Raw genomic sequence first — 27,238 nt, forward strand, 5'->3', positions numbered from 1 at the left:
GGGAGGGAGACGCAAGAGGGAGGAGATATGGGGATATATGTATACGTATAGCTAAACTAACACACCATTGTAAAGCAATTATACTCCAATAAAGATGTTAAAAATAAAAAAAGAAAGAAAATTGAGTTGACTAAGTGGGGTGAGGACATAATTATAAAGTAGCTGAAAAAAAATATATGTACATATGTATATATACTTATATACACACATACAAATATACACATTTATATTTAATGTAACAGAAGATTAGAATCATAGAAGGCATTTTACTTTCTAAGGTGAATGGCATAAATCAGTATTTAAGTAATACAATGGTCCCCCCTTATCCACAGGTGATACATTCCAAGATCTCTAGCAGATGCCTGAAACCATGCATAGTACCAAATCTTATATATACTATGGTTTTTCCTATACATACATAACCTGTGATAAAGTTTAATTTATGAATTAGGCACAGTAAGAGATTAACAGTAATAATTAATAGTAAAGTAGAACAATCATAATAGTGTACTGTACTAAAGGTTATGTGAATATGATTGCTTTCTCAATATTGTACTGTACGGCCTTCGTGTGATAACGTGAGATGATAAGACGCCTACGTGATGAGATGAAGTGACATGAATGACGTAAGCATTGTGACGTAACATTAGGCTACTTTTGACCTTTTGGTGATGCTTCAGAGGATCGCCTGCTTTGGGTGATCCTGGGTCATTGATCCCTGACATATGGTTAGATGTCAGGAGCAGACAATGTAGGTGGTCCGGGATCCCTGGCAGGATGCGGGGGGCAAGGGGCGGTGTGAGATTTCATCATGCTACTAAGAATGGCGCGGAACTTTAAATTTATATATTGTTTATTTCTGGAATTTTCCTTTTAATATTTTCAGACTGCAGTTGACCATGGGTAACTGGAACTTCAGCAAGAGAAACTGCGGATAAGGGAAAACCACTGTATCTAGGGGACAGTGAATGCAAAACAGAATTCAGATTTGGGTTCAACCACTATCCAGTGATGACCTACTTTTCATTCACCCTTTCAGCACATATTTATTTATTTATAATCTGTTTCTTTTAAAAAACGTTTTTTTATTTGGCTATGCCGGTCTTAATTGCGGCATGCGGGATCTAGTTCCCTTGACCAGGGATTGAACCCTGGTCCCCTGCATTGGGAGTGTGGAGTCTTAACCGATGGACCACCAGAGAAGACCCTCAGCACATATTCATTGAATGATAAATACTTGTGTGCCAGGCACTGTTCTTGTCCTTGCAGTACAGAGGTATGAGATATGGACAGGGTCCTGGCACTCAAAGAGTTTATCATCTAGTTGGGAGAGACAAGTAATATGTATGCCAGATGGTTAACAAATACATAAGAGAATGAGGAAGCTATTTCAAACTGAGACAAGAGTGCTAAGAGTAGAATGAGAGACAATAGATAATTATCAGTGAAAGAAAAATAAAATTTCAAACTCAGATACATGGAGAAATGTTTGTACCACTGACTGAGACAGGAAGCAAGACATGATCGTGGTTCAAAATGAAAAATAAGTTCGTGTTGGGCTATATCGAAGATGATGTGATAGCAGCACAATTAATTCAGTTTTTAAAAAAAGAGAGATAAAAATTAAAAATAAGAAGAAAATATTTACCAGGACATATGCATGAGCTTCTGTGAGAAAAATGTCTAAATTTTACCTTCAGAGAGTAAACAGTCTGCTATGAAATAGGCAAGCTGTGGTAGTAAATATATTCTAATTTGCACTATATTACAACTACGAGAAGTCATTAAAACCTCCAAACATCACTGTAGAATGAGCAAATTTTACCTGTCCTATACGACTTGTTTTTTAATTAACCAATTGTTCACCCACAAAGGAGACAGTAAAAAACATGAATCAACAATCTGTAGCAACATATTAGAAAACCATTTCAGTAGTGAATGAGTTTACTAGGTAGGTTTTATGATTAAACCAAAGACACAGAATTTGTGAAACCTCCTTGTTCCCATATGATAAAAGTAATTTTTCCGAGGAAGTTGACTCTTCATGGCAGGCTAGGAGAACTTGATAGTCAAGGAGAATATTTTCTCCTAAACCATATAAGATGTCCCTACCTTCCATCTATGGCTAGCTCTTTTATTTCCAATGTCTTTTTCTAATATCTAAAACAAAGAAAAGTTCCAGATTCCATGTGGAATCCTACAAGTATCACCCAATTCTCATGCTGAGGTTGGCTGTGGAAACTCCCATTGTGCTGTCCTAGGTGATTAGATAAGATGGGCTGCATCTTAGATTTGCCTTTTACATGTGACCGAATAAAGTAATAGTGAAACCATAGCTCTTCCTCTTTAACACCACCAACTGGGGTGTGTGTGTATGTCTTTTGTTTTGTTTCCTCCTATTGCTATGTTCAAGACCTGTTGCTCCTAACCCTGCCTCAGTTTCTTGCATGAAGAACATCTCGCTGATAACTGTATCTGGTGAATTCATCTTTAAAGTTATTTCTCATGTGGGATTGGATTAAATCTATAAGGTGACCAGCCATCTATCTATCCAATTTGAAAAATAATATTCTGGTTTTTAAATGGAGAGAGACAGACAGGTACCACTACAGAAGCATAATGATCTGCCTCTCATGTCTCACCAGCTGGCAGCCAGGGCACTTGCTCGACCTGCTTTTTTGGACAAAGCACATCACCATAGCCATGTAGCCCTGCTTGAAATCAATGTCACTTTAAGACTTATCGATAGTTGCTGCTTATGTAGAAACTCAACTTTAATGAATCCAAATGTTCCTCACAATCGGTGAATGGAGGCAGAAAAACAAGTCTGCCATTAACCATGCTAACATCTGCCAGAATTTTATCCTGAAAGATTGCCTCACTGGAGACAACTACTGTCATCAGCTTCCAGCTAATTAATTGAAGGAGACAATTGCAGTTCGTCACACAACTTGCAGCAGTGTAGGGATTTGGGTACATCTGCTAGATGCCACCAAGACAGCTCATATTCTTTACTATCCAAAGTATGAGCAAGATAAAACACACATTTTAAATTAGCAAAAGATGTAAGTCTTGAAACAAAATGGAGCAATACATAGCTAAAAATAACAATTCTTCTCTATTTCTTACAAATATGTTGAACTAGGCAAAAACTTTCCCCCCTCCAAGGACTCATCTTTGATATTATCAGAGTAAAATAACAATAGTCACAATCCATGTACATAGTATTTTCAAAAACATCAATTGACAAGTAGTCATTATGTGTCATTATACACAAGGTTCTAAGCTGCGTCAAGGTTGCAAAACATTTAGTCTGCTAAACTAAGTCGAAAATGACAAATAGGTTTCAAATCTCATGCCAGCTCAAATCGATTGGTTGTGGCTCCTGGAACACTGTATTTTCAGAGAATTCCATGGCTGTTTCTGGGCTCAGTCAGAGACAGTGCCATGATTGATTAGTAATGACTGTTGTGGGGATGGAAGGGGCAATGACTGCTCCTTCCACGCCATGAAAGTGCCCAGGTGGCAGACAAGTTTAGCTGTTAGAGCAGTGACTGCTGAAGAGTTACCAAAATTCTAGAATATTCCTGGGAGCCATGAAACCACCTCTGTATTTCTGACACAAGATTTATGCCATTTGATGTTTCTCAGTAATAACTTAATAGAGCAGAATTATATTGATGGACAGTTAGTCTATTATGAGTCAAGTATTCAGTGAGGTTTTATATATATACATGCTAGGTTTCACAGTCAGTGATTCACACATTAATCCTTTCAGTGGGTTAGGAACATTTTCATGATTTTGGAGTAATAAGATTAGATCATGTGACATGAAAAATCTGAAAAGACATCTGAATAAAGCAATATATAAATTAATCAGGAGTATGACTTTGGAAACCATCCCTTCAAATAGGAAGCCAGTGTCTACAGACAAAGACTGCAAGTCAAGAATTTGGAAGCAGAAAGTGTGCTACGTCAAGGGAGTATAGCGTGAAAAGCAGCTGCCACTAATTTCCGTGAACCTTCAAAACACATGAATTAAACTATCCCATGATACTAAAAACATGTGCAAGTTGCTTTGGCTACATATCAGACCAATAAGTGTATGCACAAGACCATCAGGAACAATTAAGGGCGTGAAGCTAACATGGTGCACATGTGTGTTAAATTTGGAAGATTAAGTAGAAACTGGTCATTAATTTTAGTCTTAATTAATTGAAAATACTGTCCTTATTTTTTTTAACATAACCATGCAAACTATCACATCACTTCAAAGGACCAACTTGGCTGTAATTTTTCATGAACTGAATTTCTTCCACACTATACTTTAAGTATCTATTACTGAAATCATATCTTAGACTGTTTCTAAGGAATTTTATAATATATCACACTATTAAAATATAAAGTTTGTTTATAATAGTTACTATTATTTGGTTGTGCTATAGAAATCAGAGCCTAAAGTTGATGAACTGAACCCGGTAATTCAAAATCTGTGACAAGATGTGTTGACTCTTCCAGAATTATTTTTTATATTTGTTCTTATTACTGAGAGAATATTAGAGTTTAAACTTTTGCATTCAAAGGTTAAAAAACAGGAAGTAATTAAGACAAAATAGTTTGTGATTATAGTATAGGTATATTCATTAAAAATATAGATTTAATTCATAGATAGTATGCCACTTATCTTCCTAAAAATTGATATCAGGATTAACATGATAAAAATAGACCTTTTATAAGTGGTAAAGAAACGTATTAAGCAAAATGAAACTGAAATCAACTTATTAATATATAGAAAATGTTGACATTATTTTGACCAAAAGTGTAAATTATTTGAGAATATTAATTTTCTGCCAACATCTATGCAACTTCCACTGACCCTAACATGGTTAGGCTCTCAAAAACCTAAATTAAAAAACCAACACTAAAAATCGTTAAGAAAATAATTTGGGTTATAGGTAGTATAATAAGTCAAGTAAAAAAATGCTACCTTTCCTTTCCTGAGTCAATTGATGGTTGTTAAAAGTATGCAATAAAAGATGAAAAAGAATGACAGCAAAGCTAAAATTTTTTATTACAGAACACAAAATATTTTCCACTGAGTAATGTACATAATAATAATGATGAATTACAACAGAGGGCCTGTTCTTGATGAAAATATTCTAATTGTAACGGCTTATTAAAAACATTTATTTAGTTATTGACTATTCAATCTAGCTTATCTTATAGACCTTAGATATTTCTAAATAATGTAAGCCAATACATGTATAACCACTTAAACTGAAATGTACAAATTCTGTTTTCAATATCTTTTTCTTACTAAAGTACACTCCTTAAATTTTTTTTCACTGAAGACATTTTTTTCACTGAAGGCATCCCTCAACCTGCAGGGGAGGGACAGTGGTATGGTATGTCAAGAGTTTTTTCAAAGAAAACAGGCTGAATATCACTGTATTTGAGGAATTTCATTTACTTCTCCATTGCTCCTAATAAATCCCTGGAGAACAGGGAATGAAATTGAGGTCTCTTTAAATCCTGAGTGCCCAGCAAAGCGTCTGGGCACAGATAGCAGGTGTACAGTAAAATTTTTAAAAAAAGAATATGTTAATTATCTGTTTTTCTAGTGCATATTGACTGGTGATTGTTGGAAAGAAGGTATAACTCAGCAACTTATTTTGCTACTTTTAGTGGAGCTTGGAAAAGATTTAGTAGTAAAGAAGATTGAAACTAATGGTTCTGTAATGTGATTCTATGTCACTTTTACTAAGTATTCTTTCTCCTTCGTGAGACTGAATAACAGTATAGTTTAAACCAACTGATCCAGGCAGAATATTGCTCTTGAGACCACAGTCATGGCCAAAGCAGGAGAATATGGAAGAAGGAGGTCAAAAGTCTAAACTGGAGGATTTGGTACTCCTAAGAAGGGGAAGGTACTGTTAACTCTTCTCATTAGTGTCTCTTTGATGCCTAACAGAAAGCTCAGCCAATAGTGGCACTCGGTGTACCTGTGAGGGGTACAGCAAAGTAAGCTTGCTTTGCCAGGGAAACATGAAAACAGCCCAAGAACAATCTGGAACGTTTTAAGCACAGGGCTCTGGTCTAAACTTCTTGTGCTTGCAGCAAAATGGATGGACCTAGAGATTTTCATACTAAGTGAAGTATGTCAGACAGAGAAAGGCAAATATGTATAACTGAATCACTTTGCTGTACACCTGAAACTAACACAACATTTTAAACCCACTATACTCCAATATAAAATAAAAATTAAATTAAAAAAATAAATAAATTACTTGTGGAAGTGACTTGCTGGGTAGGCTGTGAGCTCCTGGAGAGAAGGCACAGATCTCATACATTTCTGTACCTCTGGTGTATATAGCACTGTGCTTAGTACGTGGGAGCTCCTTGAATATTCAGCGAATTAATGAGTAACTGTCCCAGATAGAATGAAGGCATAGCATGGTATCTCCCCTTTCACAAAGCCCAGGCTGTTTTCGCTACTATTAAAGTGCGTGAGCAGGAAAGATGACATAGATTTTCTAGCTCATTCTCTCAAAGATCCTTTTTTAAATTTTTCTGTTCTCTTTTATTCTTTGGGACTACTACTGTGCATGACTTATTTAAAACTGGAAATTTTGAACTTAAAAGAATCCAACAAAAAATCCAATCATAAAGGTGTTTTGACCTTAAGATTGTGTCACCTAATTTTTATTCCAAGGATATGTGCTGTCGTGATGTTTGTAGAATGCCACCAACCTTGAAAGTCAAGAGGGCCAACCAGAAGAGAATAAATTGAATGAAGTAGAAGGAAAAGAAACCTGGAGTTTTTCACTAGTTCTTACACTTTACTTGCTGAGGCTTTATGTTTCAAAGTATGCCATCTGCCAGATAAAGTATATTTACCCCCATTTCAAAGCTCTGACTCAGAGAGGTCAAAATGATTTGATCAAAGTGACTTGGTTGAACAAGGTTGAAGGGAGACTGAACTAACCTCCAGCAACTCCTTACTGTGCCTCAATGTCCAAATTCAAATATAAAAATAACAAGTACTCCACCCAGTCCTCGTGGAAACAACAGACAAGCCAGAGCAAAGATTCTGGTCACAAGTTCACTATCCCGGTCAAAACTTTGTCTCTCTCTTTCAAAAAATAGATGGTATTGGCCAGTCATACAGGTTTAGTCCAAGAAATTGGTTGTTCTGTTTGCAGGTAGTGACCCCTGACAGAACTGAGGTCACTCTTGTATGATTGCTCACAGCTTGGATAAGACAGCCCAACAGGTTTGAAAATCCAGAAGAATGAGTACATTTTGTGGCAAACTGACAAATCCATCAGAGTGAGTTCTTTTTTTCCTCAGTATATTACCCTGGGCAACATCTGAGTGGTGGAAACATGGGCCCCTTGGGGAGCCAGGAAGCCAAAATGAGTGTTTAGGGTTGGTGTTTAAGGCTTGTTTCTGAAGAGAGTCAAGAGAGAAGGTGAACGCCTGCAGGTATTGCCTTGGCAGTTTTCCTTACAGGTTAAATTTATTGATAAAGCTGGGGTCAGCGGCACTAAAAGCAATTCTGTGTGGTCTGTTTGTAACATCCCAGAGGTGGCATTTGGAAAGAAGTATTTCCAAACAAAATTAAGGTATTTGTTGGTATGTAGACAGATACAGATATATAGATATAGATAGAGATGATGCAGATATAGATATATAGGTATATAGATGTGCACGTATCAGATACATAGACATATATAAATAGGTATAAATAGGTAGATCAAGTCCCTAATCTTGTAATCATTTTAGTTTTTCTCCAGGACAATTAGTTTTTAGTGCTTCTATTAGAACTGCTTTTTGTTCTCTGTATTTATCAAAACGTATTTTTCTTATTTTCTAACTTTAAAAACTTATTTATCAAAGAATTCCCTCACATCGTTTTTTTAAACAAGTACTGTTAAAAGGAACAAAACCCACCACCACTTTTTTCCTACCACTCTCTTCTCATGGGTCCAACTTCAATCCTATTCCCATGAAGTTTCTACTTTCAAATAGTTCAGCTATTTGTTCAGACACCCCTGCAGCCATCAAAGGTTCTAATAACGTCAGGCAATGGCGCTAATATCCAGCAAAGGCAATACCTGGTCTCCACTTTGGACATAAGCTAGTCCAACTAGACACTCAGGCTGCTGTGAACATTCTGAGCCTCATTATATTTTGACAGAGACTTCAAGTGGGAAAAGCACCTTGAGTTTCTCTTGTGTTGTATGGGCTGGGATAGAGGTAAGAATCAACCTGGTAAGATTTATTCTCTCCTGTCTGGCCTGGAGAGCACCCGCAGGGCACCACAAGAACCAGCTACAGCCAAGTGGTAAAATCAGTCTGCCCTGATCTGGTGCTGCGATGGTAGATCAAGACTGATGCTGACGTGCGGACCAGGACTGGGAACCACTGGCCCACAAAGCCTACAGCTTGGGACTCAGCCTCCTGACCATTCCACGGTTGGAGCTTGTTCACTCCAACCAAGAAAAGTGAACAGGTAAAACAGGAAGAGAAGCCAAGATTCTGCTGGCATCCTGCTGTTGGATCCCAAGCCATGATCACACCAGCGGAGGGGTGATGTCTCCCTAGTCATGTAGCATAAAAGTTCTGTAGCCCAAGCCAGACACCATCTCCCAGAGTCTGACAACCAGCACTGCTAGATTTCTCTGTGCTACTCCATGGTGTACCAGACAAGGGAGACCCTCACACGTGGCTGTGTTGCTCTTATTTACAGAAGTTTACCCCAGAAGTTGACTGAGATGGTCTGGTGTGTGTGCTGTCAGTTTCCTCAAGTATAATTGCTCACCATATGCCTCAAAGCAGAGTACCCTAGTGCTCTAATTAGCTTTTTAGATCTTTCACTCTCCCTACGTTGCAGTCCTTTTTAAACCCTGAAACTTCAGAATGAGGATAATGTGAGTGAAAGCCATTGTGCTTTATACAAAATCTCCCTACTCCCCTAACTGCCTTTAAGCCTGATTAACTCTCTGCCCTAGCGTGATGCTGATGTCTATGACGATGGTGACAAGTCAGGTTAGATGCCCTCATCCCTTGCCTTTAATAACAGGGCAGAGTTAAATTGATTTTTCATAACTGTGTCATGAGTCTCCTGAATTTAAAATGTAAAGGAAGATCTTGTGAGTTTTCTTGGTGACATTCATTAAGGGAAAGTATATCGTAGCCAAATATCTCTGGTCTTCCAAGCTGCTTATGTAGACAGTAAGGAAATGAAGCACCAATCACAGAGATTTTTGACTGTCAATGTCTCCGTTGGTTCCAGTAACACAGGAGAGTGGAAAATATTATAGTTCCAAATACATCGAAATAAAGTAAAGCAAAAGAATCCACAAGCAAGATATTACGGTGTAGTAGGACCAACAGTACTAAGTATGAAAAGACTCAGATTCAAATTTTCAGTCCAGTAGAGCAATGCTGAGCCATGTTCATCAAAACCCACTGAGCACTGGCGTGCAAAGGCGAGATGGCACAAATAATGTGTTATTAATAACAATTAGTTATTAGCAGTTGTTGTTGTTTGACTTGGTCATGTGATCCACATGGTCTTTGACCAACAATAATGGCCACTCGCATAGTATTAGAAAAATAAGAAGACCCTTAAGCCTTGATGATGTCATTGAGCCCCTAAATAAACCCTGGAACCACCTATTTCCAGACTTCTTACTATATAAGGTAACAATGCCCTTACTGCCTTAGCCACTCTATCTGAATATTCTGTTACTTGCAGCTAAACTCTTGCTATTTGATAAAAGATGCTACAACAACAACAACAGCAACAACAACAAGATGCTACAATTACCCGGACACCTTTTCCTAAGTGTGATTGGGAAACAGCAGAAAAGTCAAAAACTAGCACAACACTGATCCGACTGGTTCTTATCTAGTTGCGGGAGTTTACATCACGCATTGATTGTTAGCTAATTGGACCAGTGACCTTCTTTTTGTTGAGGATCCTTCTCTGATTATAAGACACTAGGGTCCAAAACAGAAAAGGAAGCTGTAGGCTTTTGTTGCAAAACAAGACACAGTTTTAGTATTGAACGCAGCCCCTACCTTTGATTCCTTGTTGTCGATACTGAGCATCGGCAACCTCTTCAAGCAGCTCCCCTGAAATAGCCTTGATCACGGAGGCTGGTGGGACCTAAGAGAGATTTAATGCACCGTTAGTGGTACACGTGGTGCCATTCTGACAACACTGCACTTGGTAGAACATTATTGCAGCCAACGGGCTGTATTAATGTCTTATGAGGCTGTAAACTTCTTGAAAATGCACCTGAATTCTCAGAGGTGAGGAAATGATGTAAGTAACCCTGGGCTGAGCGTTTAGCTTTGCAGTTTATTTTCTGCTTGACAATAATGGGAGAAGGAGCGGCAAACTCTTATTACTTGTGATTCATGAAGCAATCCTCTTACACCTCAGGTGGACAACTTTGAGGAGATACAGCTGTTTACATCTTTATACCCAAGAGAATGATCCTCCCGATCTGGAGTGTGAAGACTGGACGGTGTGAGGCGCCAGACCAAACTCATTATGTGCAATTTGTTCCAATTAATATGAAAGCCTAGCATCTCTCCAAAAGCACCTCCTAAGGTAAACAGTGAATATTTTACAGATTCTGTTGATTAGGTTAACCAGAGCACAAGGCATCAGTCCCCAGTTACGATGCTTAATGGGTATAACAAAGCCTCTCATTTTCCAGGAAAACAGCCTCTTTGGCCTGACCTTTCAAATCCCAAATCCTTTTATTACTTTTCAGTTCCTTTTGTAGGATATGACCTCCAAAGAGAATTTATTAGTTAGCAAAGTTTGATGATAAGACCCTATACAAAAAAGGTACCCCTTTAGAAGTAGAGAAGCTGAGCAGAGCACAGGCTACATTGGGAAGTCAAGAGACCTGGGACCTGAGTCTGATCATGCCTCCGTGCACTGGGTAAACTGAAGTAGATTATCCCCTCTGCCTTGTTTTTCTCATCTGCTTCCTAATAGGAGAAGCTGAACTAGATTTCATCTATAAAATTCTGTGTGTTCACCTCCTCAACTCTGAATTCTACGAATCCATCATTTTATGCTGCTTTTATTGGAATTCAAGACTCCCTGTCTCATCCCCTTTAACGAATTCCATCAAACAACTAACAAAATCTCATCTCTTTTAGAAAATGTTTCTTAGTTTTCAGAGAAACGTTGGAATCATAGTTTTGTTACTTCTTAAAGTCTTCATTTGTGTATGTGTGGTTTTGCTTAGATCATGAAGAAAAAGCTATAATCTATGGACTGACATTTAAGGTGAGAGAATCACGCAGAAGCACGTGTACATGTTACTCCACACCTGTGTAGGTAACGTTGCGTTGGAGGCCAACAGGGCAGGAAAGAAGTGTGAGGAAGGGTCCTGTGGAGGTTCTACAGCAATAGAAGCAAGGGGTCGTGGTCACCTGGCATGACAACCTGGCGATGTGCCATTGTGTCTCCCTCCCTGACACAACCGGCTGGGAGCATCGAGCATAGTGGGGGCACAGAACCTGGGTAATTCCTGCCCAACGTAGCACATCTTTACTGGGAAGTCTTTGCTTTGGGGCTTCTGATAGGCCTGGCTGAGCTTTCTCAGAGCTTCCCTGCAGTATGAAGTCCTTTCTATCCAATGCCTTCCCTTTCACAGACGTCAGGCCTGCACCAACTGTGACTGAAAGCTTTCCCTGCCTTCTCCTGCCTTCACGGGCATCCTTCCCCTTAGTAAAGCTTTTGCATGTCTCATTCCATCTTGGTGTTTACTTCTTAAAGGACCCACCAAAACATATAGGACTACGTGGAATGAGGAATATTCCAGACTCTCTGGCAGCCAGCTGTGACCACGTGTAACTATATGGTTATAGGTGGATATGATATGTAATAGCCTTGAAGGGATCCGACAGAAGGAGTCTCGGCCTTCTCTTCCCATGGTCTCCACCCCACTAACTAGAATAGCGGCATAACGGTGAGATCCACAGCAGCTAACTTAGATTAGCAAGTGGAAGCAATATACTTAGGTTACAGATCCCTGATGATAGAGAAACGGTCATATCAGCATGGATGATCACGTTTCCATGAGGAAGAAAAATGGTCAGTGCTATTTTTGCTTTCGTATCAAACAGTATAACATCATCTTAACTTATACAGGTCCCTACCCTCCAGGGAGGCGGGGGAGGGGCAAATAAAACACTTATTAAACAGGAACCAGTGCTGACAGCATGGAAAAGTGTCTCTCTCTCTCTCTCACACACACACACACACACACACACACACACACACACACACACACACACACACAACTCAGAGAACGGGACATCATTGCCAAATGGAATATCTGGGGAAGGAATTAACCTAGACTTTGAAAGATGATTAGAATGTAGAAGGGAAGACTGTAGACTGGGAAAACAACCTGAACATACTGTTACTTTTGGACTAAGAAAGAGACTACTCTGAACACAACAGAGATGATTTGGTGGCCAACAGTGCAAAATAAAATTAGGAAATTAGGAGGGGGAAAATCCTGCTTAGGCAACATCCTAAAGAAACCTGTGCTGGTTATTTGCCTACTGGCCCTGAGGTCTATCCCCTGCCCTTCTCTATTTTGCTGTGTATTTACAAGGGCCTGATCCCTCAAGCCACACTTACAGGCTCCTTTGACTAAGTCTTCTTATGTGGGTTTGGCCAATGGCAAGTACTGGCAAGATACTGGAGAACACAAGGATGGATGATACCAGGGTAACATTTCCTCTTATTCTTCTACAGTCAAGGTCTCTAGTAGCTGCTATGTTTCCTCAGTGGTTCCAACTTCTGCGACACAGCCCTGGCTCCTGGGCTCAGACACTCTTCCCTGTGTTCCTCTAGTCAAGGGGTTAAAGTGACTTCTTGTAGTGGCTACATTTTATATCACCTCGCCTTTTCCTGTTTGTCCTTTTGGCAATTCTGACAGATTAGTATTCAATTTCCTGTGTTAAATTCCTTCTGTTGAATTACCTGGTTTAGCAGATGGTGTTGCTCCCTGTGCCTATGCCTGCGACATTCATTTATACACAGCGGAGACTGCCTAATGTAAATATCTGCACTTATTGATCTAAAGGTTTTATTTAACCACGGGAGTACATTCAGTCATGCATAAGGAAAGCCAGAAGCAGACAATGATGGGCAGGAGGTTGATGGATTAAAAACCAGGTTCCTCACCCTGGAGCGGAGGGAGGAGGGTAACTCCGAGTTGTGTATCACACTTTCTCTCATAGTTCCCTAGAAGGATTGAGTCCCAGCTGCCTATGATGGTACCTGGTTTGATCATACACACTTTATATTGGCTTCCTTCTCTTCCCTGTCTTAACTCCCTGCTCATTACCAGTGTTCCAGATAAATTCCTTGCACTTGAATCCTTGCCTCAGGTTCAACATCTAGGGAAACTGAAACCATGCCAACTGCATTGAGTCTGATATCCTAGGCAAGACACTAAAGAATGTAGAACCTTTTCTTGAACCTCCCTGCCCATCAATCTCCCACAGCTTCCTGTGAAAACATCTTTATCATAATAGCACTTAATTCGTGAAGCTGAAATTATCTGTTTACATTTCTCTCTTTTCCAAGAAATTGTCATTCCTCCCACTTAGTGCTTTTCCTGGCACAAAACAGCAGTCCATTAAATATTTGTTGAATGAATGACAAAACAAGAAGAAAGAAAGTCTGGGAGGGGAGAGAATCTCACCACTGTACGCAGCACAGTGCCTAAAAGGTCAGAAGACACTCAATACATATCAATTAATGGGATTGATAACTGAATGAATTCGGTGATAACTAGCTTAGAGGTTAGAATTGAAGACTTGGGACTGGATGGACTCTTTGAGGAACTGCATAAACAGAAAAGAGAATGCTGGTATTAAATGAGATAATTTTGTGCCAAGGGGACTATGGTTGAAAAATTTGAACGGAAAAATACGAAATATAAATTCTCATGACACAATTTCCTTGAAAAATGACATGAATCAATAATCAAGGAGATGTCTCAAGAAACCAATATGCAATAATTAGTATTTCAGAGTTACATCAAAATCGAGCATTTGGACAAAGGTGACTAGGTTCATATATAATGCTTGGAAAATTCACTACAGAGAGCTTCATGAATGACACTGAACTTAGAATTATTTAAAATTGTGTTTTAAAATTAGTTTTACTATAGTTGTTGCTTACAAATCACAGGATTTTTTTCAAAAAGTAAGTGCTATGAAGTTTTTAAGAGGTCATACTTGTGTAGTCATAAACGTTTCTTTTAGTTTTAAAAAAAGACTTAGAAGAGTTATACAAGTCCCTCTACTCCTTTCATTAATTAGCCCAAAGTATAATATTAATTTTGGGCCAGTATTAATTAGCCCAAGTATAAACTTTATGATATTCTTATGTATTTACAGAATCAGGTCCTTTAAAAACTTACATTTGGATAAATAAACTATGGGCAGATATAACTTAATGGCTGGTGCTACATTATAGCCATCACGTGATAAGAATACACATTAAATACTTTCTATTTTTAACAAATATTTCTTAAGATAAAGATTTACTGACATGAATCCTGGGGAAAGCCAGACGTCAGTGACACAGACTCTTTTTTAATTTTTTTTAAATAATTTTGGCCTTCCCTTTTTCTTTATTTTTTAAAATATGTTTATTTATTTATTTTTGGGCTGCACTGGGTTTTTGCTGCTGCACGCAGGCCCCCTCTAGTTGCAGCGAAGAGGGGCCACTCCTCATTGTGGTGCGTGAACCTCTCACCACGGTGGCCTCTTCTGTTGTGGAGCATGGGCTCCAGGCACACAGGCCTCAGCAACCGTGGCACGCGGGCTCACGGGTTCTAGAGCACAAGCTTAGCAGCTTTGGTGGATGGGCCCAGCCGCTCTGTGGCATGTGGGATCTTCCCGGACCAGGGCTCGAACTGTGTCCTCTACGTTGGCAGACGGACTCTGTGCCACCAAGGAAGTCCCACTGGCACAGACTCTTGATGAGGGGAAAAAAAAATCAATCTGAAAAGACTGCTTACTGTTTAAGCTACTTGTCTGCCTAATTCAGACTCCACGGTAAATACTTGTTTTTGTCCAAGAATTCTAATTCCCAATGAAAACCCTGGATAATTGTATATTTGGGTAAATAACAATAGCATCCTATCCCATGGCAATCCTCAATAATGTGAGCTATGTGTTATAGTGTTTTACATGTGTTAATTCTCAAGAGAGCTTGGCACAGAGGGAAACTAAATATCACAGGTATTCATTTTATTGTATCAAATACATTGTTTTATGAAATTATACAATTTTACTGGAAACTATTATAATAAAATGTAAGTAATAGATCTAAGACATATCACTATTAAAAATATAGGTAATAAATTTAATATCAATTAGAAATGTGAAATTCTATGATAAATTTTTCGGAAAAGAAAGTCAGTCTTCCTACATCAGTCTATGTCAATCTAACCTTCTTCCTGCTCTTCATAACCTAAATTCAAATACATCATAGAAGACAAAGATAAAAATGCATCATCCAGGCTTCCCTGGTGGCACAGTGGTTGAGAATCTGCCTGCCAATGCAGGGGACACGGGTTCGAGCCCTGGTCCGGGAAGATCCCACATGCCACTAAGCAGCTAAGCCCATGCGCCACAACTACTGAGTCTGCACTCTAGAGCCCGTGAGTCACAACTACTGAGTCCACATGCCACAACTACTGAAGCCCACGTGCCTAGAGCCTGCGCACCACAACAAGAGAAGCTACTGCAATGAGAAGCCCGCCCACCACAACAAAGAGTAGCCCCCGCTCGCCGCAACTAGAGAAAGCCCGTGTGCAGCAACGAAGACCCAACACAGCCAAAAATAAATAAATTTATTTTTAAAAAAATGCATCATCCTATTGTGTTCCCTACTTTCCCCTTGCCTAGCTCTTTATTTTATTTTCTGATAAAGCCTCATCTGGTGGAAACAGTTTTTCCTGTTTATAACATTGTAAGTTCATAGCATTGTTTGTATCATTGCCTGCCCATCCACCACTGTCATCCCACTCTGAGACATTAGTAAATTTTGAATATGAGAAAATGACCAGCAACTGATGGAATTAGTCTAAAATTTAATCAAATTAGGTTTTACATAACTCCAATGAGATACCATTCCTTTTAAACAATCACACAGATTTAATACGCTGAAAGAGAGTTTAGACATCTCTTTTAATACCTCTAATTCATAGAAGAGAAAACTGAGGTTCAGAAAGTTTAAAATGACCAAAGGTCATATTATTGCAAGTTAATGGCAAAGCACTGGGAGCCTAAGTTGTCTGCCTCCCATCTTTGGAAATTTTTTTCATTATAGAATCACCTTGAGGTTTTCAGCTTCTTTTACACTGTGTTGTATGTTTTGGTTTCCATGACTAATAGTATTTCCTGAAAAAAATCATTCTAAGTAATATTTCATTGATAAAAATTTCCTTGGATACAAACATAATTATTCCACTAATTGGTGAACAACTTTTAGTTGAGCAATTGCTGTATACCAATCACTATTATAAATTCTGAGAATATGGAAGTCAAAAAACCTAATAAAAATCCTTGCCCTCACTGGAACATATAATCTAAGTTACACATTTTAGTTTATAATTGTCATATTCCATCTTGGTCGATGAAATTGTGTCTTTGATTAGAACTGTTTTAGACTGGGAGTTTATGAGGTTTCTTTGTTTTTGAATTTTTATTTTATATTGGAGTACAGTTGATTTACAATGTTATGTTAGTTTCAGTTGTACAGCAAAGTGATTCAGTTATACACATACATATACCAATTATTTTTCAGATTCTTTTCCCCTTTAGGTTATTACAGAATATTGAGCAGAGTACCCTGTGCTATACAGTAGGTCCTTGTTAGTTATCTATTTTAAATATAGTAGTGTATGCCAATCCCACATATGTTATGCTATTTCTAAAAAAAACTCTCTGAATGACAAGATCAGCAGTAGTTATAAGTTTCAAAACCGGAATAATTAATAAAGGAATATAGCAAGCAACATAAAGGATAAAGAAAGGTGCAGCTTTCACGGTGCCAGGCTTGTGGGGAGACAGTACTCTGGCTGACTTATGTAAGAGCAGAGAAATAGAACTGAATGTAACAAACACTTATCCAGTTACCATGTGACATGTTAGCCCTGCTACCTAGCCTGCTATTTAATTACAAGCACCCAGAACTGTGTGTGCCACACCACAAGTGCTCAATACATATCCTGAGAATGAAGGAATGGATTATGTAAACCAGATATTGTACTAGATTCCAGAGATACAAAGATGAGTAAGATATGGTCCCATCTTGTAAGAAACTCATAATCTCATAAAGGATCATAATGTTCATTAAATGTCTTCTATTGACAAAACACTATCCTTGGCACTGCATTGAGGATAAATAAAACAAATAAAACACAAGTCTTCTCTCAGGAAGCTTATTTTATAATAAATGTCTTGAAAAACAAGACTATGGACAGGTTTCATTTTTACTGGTAACAATCAGAAAAATTTTCATGAAAGCAGTGATATTTGAGTTGGGTCCATGACTTTAGCTGGACTATTACTACCTCCCTGTTTTCATTCCCTGTAAGAAACATCAAGATTTTAAGGCAGCATGGTCAAAGAAGAATCAGACTAACCAAAGCCCTTAAAGGAGAGATAATGAAATACCTAGATAACGTTTAAGGTCATCTTTGGTCTCTTGTACAATGATCTCCCCATCTTAGCAGAATCATTCAAAATGAGGTGCAATTCCCAAAATATACATTGTTTCTTTCTGAGTCTTCTTGTCTCTGACCCAATGCTGTTCCCTCTGCCAAAGATGACCTCCCAAAATATATCCTGTCCTGGGTCTCTCCAATACTGCCCTTAGGTTGATTTGCTGGGAGGAGTCACAGAACTCAGAATACAGTCATACTCATGGTGTGATTTATTACAGCCGAAGGATAGAAGGATATACTATCAGCAAAGGGAAAAGGTACATGGAGTGAGGTCTGGAGGAAACCAGGTGCAAGCTTCCAAGAGTCTTCTCCCAGTGGAGTCACATAGGATGCACTTAATCCCCCAGCAAAAAGTTGTGACAATACATGTGAAATATTGTCTATTCAGGAAGCTCATTAAAAACTCAGTGCCAGGGCTTCCCTGGTGGCGCAGTGGTTGAGAGTCCGCCTGCTGATGCAGGGGACACGGGTTCGTGCCCCGGTCCGGGAAGATCCCACATGCCACATGCCGCATGCCGCAGAGTGGCTGGGCCCGTGAGCCATGGCCGCTGAGCCTGCGCGTCCAAAGCCTGTGCTCCGCAACGGGAGAGGCCACAACAGTGAGAGGCCAGCATACCGCCAAAAAAAAAAACAAAAAAAAACACCTCAGTGCCAGAATTTTTAATGGGGGCTCGGTACACAGACACCCCTTACCTAACACCTTAGCACGTATCAAATTTCTAGACTCCTAGAAGGAAACCAGAAAGTCAGCAAAAGTGTATCGTTTGTATAAACAGTTTAGGCATATTTATCAGGGAATGGAAGGAACAGTGCTGAAATCTGAGTTCTCTAGACATTCAGATAAAATTGATCACTCTCTCCTTTCCAGCACTACCATAATGGGTACACAACTTCAGTGTTGCACTCATCACGTTATATTGTTATTATTGGTTTCTCTGTCTCTGATCCATAACTGCAAGCTCCCCGAGGGAATGCGTCTTAAGCATCTTTGTATTCCCTGTACTGATTGCAATGGCTGAGACATGACAGGCTATCAATAAGTGCATGATGAATGAATGGACAAACTAATAAATTATATAAACCAGTTTAACATTCTAGTACATCTCTATATACAGACAGGCTCATTCATAACACAAGAATCCATACAAGTTATATTGTTATAAAGATGTTCTTTTGATTGTCAAAATGACTGAGGGTGTTATTGGAATTTAGTAGAATTTAGTAGGAAGCTAAACAGCCTGCCATTCCTGAACAGTCTTACACAATGATGGATTTTATACTGTTCAAAATACTAACAGCATCTGCATTGAGAAACAGTGGCATATACCAATCTAGGCACACTCTGGAAATCAGCGGTAGGGTCAAGCCCATCCAAACCACACAGCAACTTTATAGAAATATATGTCAGGGAGATGCTCCAAATATTCACTACATTGACAGAAAGAAATTTGAGAAATACAGGAAAGGACAAACAGAAAATAAAATCATCACTAAGCATTTCTCCTTTTTGAAATATGTCCTTTCATGACATCACGCTCTCTTGGTTGTTCTCCTATTTGCCTAGGATGCTCCTTTTGAAATTTTGTAGCTCTTCTCCTCTGGGTCTTTAATGAAACCCCCCTTCCTCTGCTTCTCTTTTCTTCTATATAGTCTTCCAAGGTGATCTCATCTAGTTCCACGGCTATAAATAGAATCTACACATTAACAACTCCAAAATATTTATCTACAGCACTGAGATCTCCCAATCTTCCCAGAACTCCGGACTCGAAAACAAAGGCCTATAATACATCTCTAGTTGGATGCTTAATTGGCATCACAAATTAAATGGTACCAAACAGAAACACTGATTTCCTTCCCCGCCCTCAACTTACTCTGCCTTAATTTTCCCCATCTCAAAAAGTGATACAACCCATCCTCACCCCTCTATTCCAGCTCAAGCCTAATACCTAGGATTTATTCTTGGTTACTCTCTTTTCCTAGATCCATATCTAATTTCTAATCAAATCCTGTCATGTCAATCTCCAAAATATTTCCTGAAAATCTGCATCTCACTCTTTCTCCAGTACAATCACCATGATCCAAGTCTCCATAACCTATACTCTAGACCACTGCAACCATCTCCATGCCTCCCATAGTCTACTTCACAAAATCAGAGGAATCTTGTAAAAACAATAGTCTAATCATATCAGTTACACACCTTTCTTAAAAGTAAAAATTCCATTTGAAATTAAAATCTAAACTCATTATCCTGGCTTTCAAAACAGTCTAGAGGATGCCCACCTCCTAACCTTACCAGGCCTCATCAATGCAGCCTTCTTTTATTTCCTTAAATATGTCACACTCAGAATCCATGTAGTCTCTTTGCAACAGCGGTTGTTGCTATAGCCAGCAACGTTCTTTAAAAAAATCTTGGGATGGCTTATCATAACTCATCTCAGATGACACCCGCTCAGAGAGAACTTTCCTGACCACACAGTCTAGAGCACTTAAGAAGCCATTCTTTATTATATTATACCATTTTAATTCTTATCATAGTACTTAGTCTATCTTATCCCCTCTTTCTTTATCCCCTCCCCATTTTTTCTTTTGTGTGTGTGTGTCTCCATTTACTTTAATGTAAGTTGTATGAGTGTAGCGATTTAGTCCAACTTTCTGTCTCTGTATGCCTAGAACCAGCACTGTGCAGGGAACAGAGTTAGCACCCCACAAATACTTGTTGAATATAGAATAAATCAGCTCTGCCCCTTGTGAAAAATATTAGAAACATTTTACTGTACATTCTTTTAGTATTGTTTATGCATACTGTGGTCATTTAAAATATTGAATCTACTGTTTTAACTTCATTAATTCAGCTGATATCTCAAAATCCACTAATTAGATTAGCCTGGAACCTTGGGAGATATGATTCTACATTCTCTCTTTCAAAGAGCTTAATGTTTAACAGAGTAAGGAGACACACCACACATCACAATCTACAAGTTAATGAAAAATATATCATTATAGCAAATGAGTTGTCATAAGTCAGTGTCTAATCAAGTCCCAAAGGAGAACAAACCACAAGTTTTATAGGAGTTTAGAGAAGAGAGAGTTCTTAACCAACTGGATGAAAAACATGGCATTGTTAGGATGACAAGAGAACGGAACAGTAAGGTGAGACAGGTAGCAGAAGGCTGTATCATAGAAGATACTGGATGCCAGACTGAGCTGCTTGGACTTAATAGAGTTGGCAGTAAGGAAAGCTTTCAAGTAGGAGGTGACATACTGAGAGCAGTCATAAAGAAAACTGATCTGACAATAATCTACAGAAGGAAATGGAAGAGTGGATATTGGAGGCAGGAGGACCAGTTGGGGAAGTCTCTGTGAAGAGTGAAACACGAGATAATTAGGGCTTAGCGTAGGAAAAATGCTCACTATGTGAGGTGATGGATGTGTTAATTAACCTGAATGCGGTAATCACTTCACGAAATTTCTTGAAATCTACGTCACTTTACATTATTAATGTAATCTGATTTATAAAGTTTGTGACAATTTTACAAAGGTTATGGAGAGCATTCTGATTTTTTTCATATCACTATGACAATCAAAAACCTTTAAATGCAGCAAAAATTGAAAGGCAAATTTAACATGAGTAACACAATTGTTGAAAAACGAATTGCAACCTTTGTTCTCCTGACCAGTCTCCACAAAAAATATTTATGCTTTCAAATAGTACAGGTAATAGAAAGCTAAATATCACAGTTCACCCCTTGTTCCTTGCATTATCTAAAATAAGTGGGGAAAGTAGTCATAAAATCAAATCATTTGCAATGTATCAAATTTACCTCGAATAGATTCCAAAATGTACTAATGACTAATACATGAAACCTGTAAATTTTGTGTTTATGTCCTGCCTAGAAATATAGCTTAGTATGTAATTTAGCCCTGGAGAAACTGAATAAAAGGTATAGAATCAGTCTTAAATCAACCAACTGTGTAGCAACTGTCCGTAATAGATGCTTTGCAGCAGAACGTGGTAAAGTCTAGAAAAATTATTAGTGTCTCTCTTACTCTATAAGGCCTTTAGTCCTGTGAGGTTTCTACGGATCAATTATCATTTGACTTTAGCTTTCCTTAGAAGGAATCAACATAGCCCACAGTATGAGTCAATGAGAGCCATTTTCCTTCTCACCTTGATTTTTCTCACATATTTTATCCATTTAGAGATAAACTGTCTTTACTAGTTGTGCTATGATTTTGCCTTACACGAAGCTATGGAGATGTTTGAGAAATAAGGCTTCATCTTATATGGGAACACAGAAAAGGTCACTTTGTTGCAGGGAAGTCCCAGGGATTGTCAGTCTAGGTTTGATCAGTCCTTAGGAAAGGGGGAAGTCTCTTGAATTGTGTATATGGTTCAGAACTATACCATAAAAAATGTTAAAAAAAAAAACCCAAAAAACCTTGGCTGAAACTCTGAAATATGAAGAATGCCATTATTTCTCCAGACATGTTTGGTATCAGCTGCATCTGAGAACTCAAACTATATTCATAAATAAAACAGTTTAAATTTTTAGATACCAAGATGAGGGGCAGAGATGCCAAGCGTGAAATTTGTCTACAAGCTACTAAATCGATAGTTGTTCCCTCCTGCAGGGAGCAAATTCAACATGATGAAAGTTACCAGAAGTTCAGGAGAAACTTTTCTCATTTTACACACTTACTTTGTTTTTGCTTTTAAACATGATATATTATATCTATCTGATCAGAACTATTAAAGTCCCATTCTGTCTAGCGGCAGATTAAACAAGAGACATTCTCATTTTTAGGAAATTAGAATTTTAGAGTTCCAAATATCCACAGAAATGATACAATCCAAGTCTCTCATGGGAAAATGAGGCCCCAGAAGTTCAGTGGCTTGCCCAGGTCATACAGCTGGTAGAATCAGACTAAATACTTTGACCAAACACAAACAAACTATTTATTATGTCAGCAAATTTCTTCTTTTAAAATAATCACTATCAACTAGGAGTATTTACACAAGGTAATAATTTAGCTTCTCCCTCATTAAATATGCATATATAAAATAAAAGTTTTCAACTTTTAAATGATCTTATACTCAAATCTGACATGTATCTGAGTTACCACTAAAATTTCTGGACTCAGAACTTTGTTGATTATAAAAATAATTAACCTCTATAAAAAGCCTGCCATAAATGTTATATGTATACCACATATCGTACAGATATTTGATTTTGTTTCCAAAGTACAATGCAAATGCTGTTAAAATTTAATTATAAAATATTTCTTGTTGCTGTCCACACATATTCCATAATGAAAGAGGATGTTGATAGTATATTAAGAAAAATGCATTGTTATTTTCCTTTTATGGCTTGTCTAGACTTTCAAGGTAGTGTAGTTGAAAATCTCCCTGGTCTGGGAGGCTGAGCTTCTGGACTTGATAGAACTGTCCATTCTCTTCTCATTGTAATATTCTCTACCAAATTAGAGTACTTGGTATGTATGTGAGAGAGCTACGTAGACACATATAGACTAGTAGAGCAGTGGGATTCAGGTTCAGAAAAAACTTTTTTTAAGTTTTTAAATAGAACATGAAAGTTTAAGACAGGCTGGCATGTGGCCGCAAGTAGCCTAAAGCAAAGCTGTTTGTGAGATCCGTTTAGTCAGCCTGCAGGAGACAGATACATGGCCCTAACCACTCAATTACACAGCCAATGGAATGTGTTTACTTCCTACATGGTTCTGGTTTACTCTTCCAGCAGATGCCTGTTATTCTTCTGGATTACATGTACAAAAGTGTAACATAGGATCTGCCCAATAAAATCAGGCTAGCTTCTCATCACATTATAGGAGACATAGAGATGAAGGCTGCTTTATAATTATACTAAACCGAACAAAAAACTATGGAACTACTCTCTGGACCACAAAACTGGAAGCCATCATCCACGTAATCTGGAAAGTGTGAGTTTGCAGGAAGCTCAAATAATTTCGCTAACAGCCATTTCCACTCCTGAAGTCCTGGCAATCATTGTTAAAAGTGAGATCCACATTTAATTCAACACTGACTGTACGGAATGGAAGTTAGTTCCTCTGGGAACTTCACTCCCATGCTCCTCGTTTCTGAGCTGATTAAGTCTGCTTTTGAAACAGAGTTCCGTTGCCAAGTTTATGATTAACCTCTCCATACAAAACTGTATTCCCTTTTTTGTTCCAAACCCCGTTCCCCTCAAAACTGAGGAATATCAAAGAAAAGGGGGGATTGAACCCTTCAAACCGTATACCAGTCCCTGTGTCCCTGTCCTTTGAAGTTAAAGGCTTTTGCTTTAGTCTCCCAGGCCTCCCCTGAGGGTCAAAAGCTGGTTCAAGAGTTAATGATTAGGAAACATGAAGGTGTAGAAACAAAGAATAGCTGTTGGATCAGGACACTGGTGACAATTTAGACTATAAGCCAGCCACATAGCCAGGTCACCAAATTCCCTGAAAGATGTAGGTAAAGGTCTGACACATATTCCTAAGTTGTTTTATAGGAAGCAGACCTCCACCAGATGAAAACTGCTGACCACAAGCAGGTAGACCCCAGACCGGTTGAAACCAGAAGACTGGTGACCCTCGAAAATTCACCTTGATGTCAACCAATCCCAGAACTGTCACGAGCTGCTCGCGCACCCCTCACTCTGCCTTTAAAGCCCATTGCCTGTGCCGAGATGTTAAGATGGTTTTTAAGGACACTAGTCCACCCTCTTCTCGGTTAGCTGGCTTTCTAGAATAAAGTCACTTTCCTTGCCCCAACACCCTGTCTCTTGACTTATTGACGTGTGACATGTTTTGCCAAACTGGGTTTCAGAACTATTTTCTCTGACAACTCCCACCCATTGTGCTAGGAGGTTGAGGTTTTCTCTCTCATCATTTTTTTTTTTCTACTCTCCTACCCTTTTTCCATCATCTGCTCTTTTTAAGCCCCGAGAGTGAGATGAGCATGGCCAACTGGTGGTTTTCACCTGCCCACCCTCCCTGTGTCTACAAAGGACACTTGGATCTTCCTTTGAGAACTGCCCCTTCCCCACACTCAGTCCATATCATTTAGGTTGGCCTGACCCTATGGCCCATTCTTTCCATTCCCCCTTTTCCAGTCTCCACTCCAGGAATGGACATGTGACCAAGTTGAACAATCATCATATTCCATCTTGCTGGAAACAATCTATGTGTCAGAGATACATATTTGACTTGACTCTGCTGAAATCATTGAGGACAGAGGTCTCTCACTTTGTTGGCAGGGCAAGGGCATAGTTATGAGAGTATCAGCATGGAGTTGCTCGTGGATATGTCACTATAAGAAAAAGCTTTTCTGAGAGTAGAGCCACATGCAAGAAATCAAAATTAAGAGTTTGGGATTAACATATACACACTACTATATATAAAAAAGATAACCAATAAGGATCTACTGTGTAGCATACTCAGTATTTTGTAATAACCTATAAGGGAAAAGAATCTGAAAAAGAATAAATATATACATGTATGTATAATGGAATCAATTTGCTGTACACCTGAAACTAACACAATATTGTGAATTAATTATACTTGAATTTTTAAAAATGACAATAAATATGAAAGATAGAAAAAAAATTGAGAGAGGAGAGGAGTTCTGGATGAGCACCTGGAACTCTGGATATTTTTAGTTGTGTCAGCAAGTAGATTTTGGTTTTGCTTTAACTTGTTTGAGTTGGGTCTCTGTTATTTGCCAAAAAATGAATCCTGAGAAATACACTTTCCTTCTCTGGACTCCTCCTTCAGCCCAATTTAGTTTTCCTACTAATAGCAAATTCAGAACCATGTCATAGCTGATCCACCAACAGGAATGAACTCGTCAAGTGCTTCTAGCTAGAAATATCTCTTAATCTAAACAGTCTTTTGAAGTCTATAGTGTTTTGTGCCGATGTATTCTTGAAAAGAATATGTCTAATTTCTGCCCTAGACAATTGTGCTTAATAAAGAACACAAAGAGAAGTTTGAATATATTCAGTATGTAAATATATAGTCATTTCATGTTTGCTTGGAAGAAAATAACCAAAATCACTCATGCAAAAGAAATTTAAATTCTAATTAATTTGTATTCTATCTCTGAAAATGAAAAATTTAACTCTTATGATTTATTTACATGAGAAATTTTATAGAAGATATATTTAAGAGTAATGTTATACATAGCACATCTAGAAAAAAATAAGCCTTTTTTTGGTGAGAGATATGAAAGATGTTGTTTATCTTTTCTAGACACCAGCTTTTTTACTATCTGTAATGATGTCTGTAAGATTCAGGATTCTCTGTCAGTTTAAAAGAGGTGGGGTTTTTATGTTTTATTTTTCTCTGTAACGCCAATAGGATTTTCAAGATCTCATTCAATACTAGAAGCAATTAGTGAATTTCTTGGTAAAGATATATTTTATGTGGTAACATGTGTATAACATATAGAATATTTTTGATACAATACTTTTATAAATATGGTCCAGCTCATTTATGATATGAGAGTATCATATTTTCTCATTTCTGTTATTTCAGTAGTCTTCAGTTTGGTTTGGAACATTATTCTTACTTCACTTAAAGTTACTTAACCTCTTTCCTTATTATAGAGCAATAACTCAGGTCTTTTTTCTTCTTCCTTTCCTAACTGTAGTTTTTACTTTAGGGTCTACTCAAAAACTTTGATTCTTCATTGACTGGTGTTTCTGGCTCCAAATAACTTCTGGCCTTTTAATTTATCTTACAGCTATACTTACTGTAAATCATTGCAAGCATTTACCTACTTCATTCTGCCTTTTAGGGGAGTCAAGACTGTGAATTTTCATGGTGAAAAATATCTTATAAGTATATTTCATTTTATTTACTTATGGTACTGTTACAACATCATATTGACTTTTATCACTTGTTTTGGTAGGTTATATTGTCTACTATTAAATTTTAGGAAGGAAATACGGAAGTATTAACATATATTTGTTACAAAATGCAGCATCGCATTTGCTAGATATAAGGACACCTGACTGAGAGAACAGTTTGCTGTATGAGTCAGGGTTCCTCAGAGAAACAGAGTCAATAATATGTGTATATACAGAGAGAAAAAGATTTACTTAAGGAACTGCCTCATGCAATTATGGAGACTGGCAAGTCCAAAATCTGTAGGGTAGACCAGCAGGCTGGAAACCAGCGAAGAGCCCATAATTCACTTCAAGAATGAAAGTTGTCTACTGCAGAATTTCCCCTTGCTCAGAAGAGGTCTATCTTTTGTTCAAGTCAGGCTTTCAACTGATTGGATGAGGCCCACCCACATCATGGAGGGCAATCTGTTTTACTCGAAGTCCACCAGTTTAAATGTAGATCTCATCAAAAAAAACCCTCACAGTAACATACAGAATAATTTTTACTATGCTTTTCCTGCTATAGCACTCATTATT

Source organism: Neophocaena asiaeorientalis, unplaced genomic scaffold (genome assembly GCF_003031525.2).
Source record: "Neophocaena asiaeorientalis asiaeorientalis breed wild unplaced genomic scaffold, Neophocaena_asiaeorientalis_V1.1 scaffold253, whole genome shotgun sequence".
Classification (NCBI taxonomy): domain Eukaryota; kingdom Metazoa; phylum Chordata; class Mammalia; order Artiodactyla; family Phocoenidae; genus Neophocaena; species Neophocaena asiaeorientalis.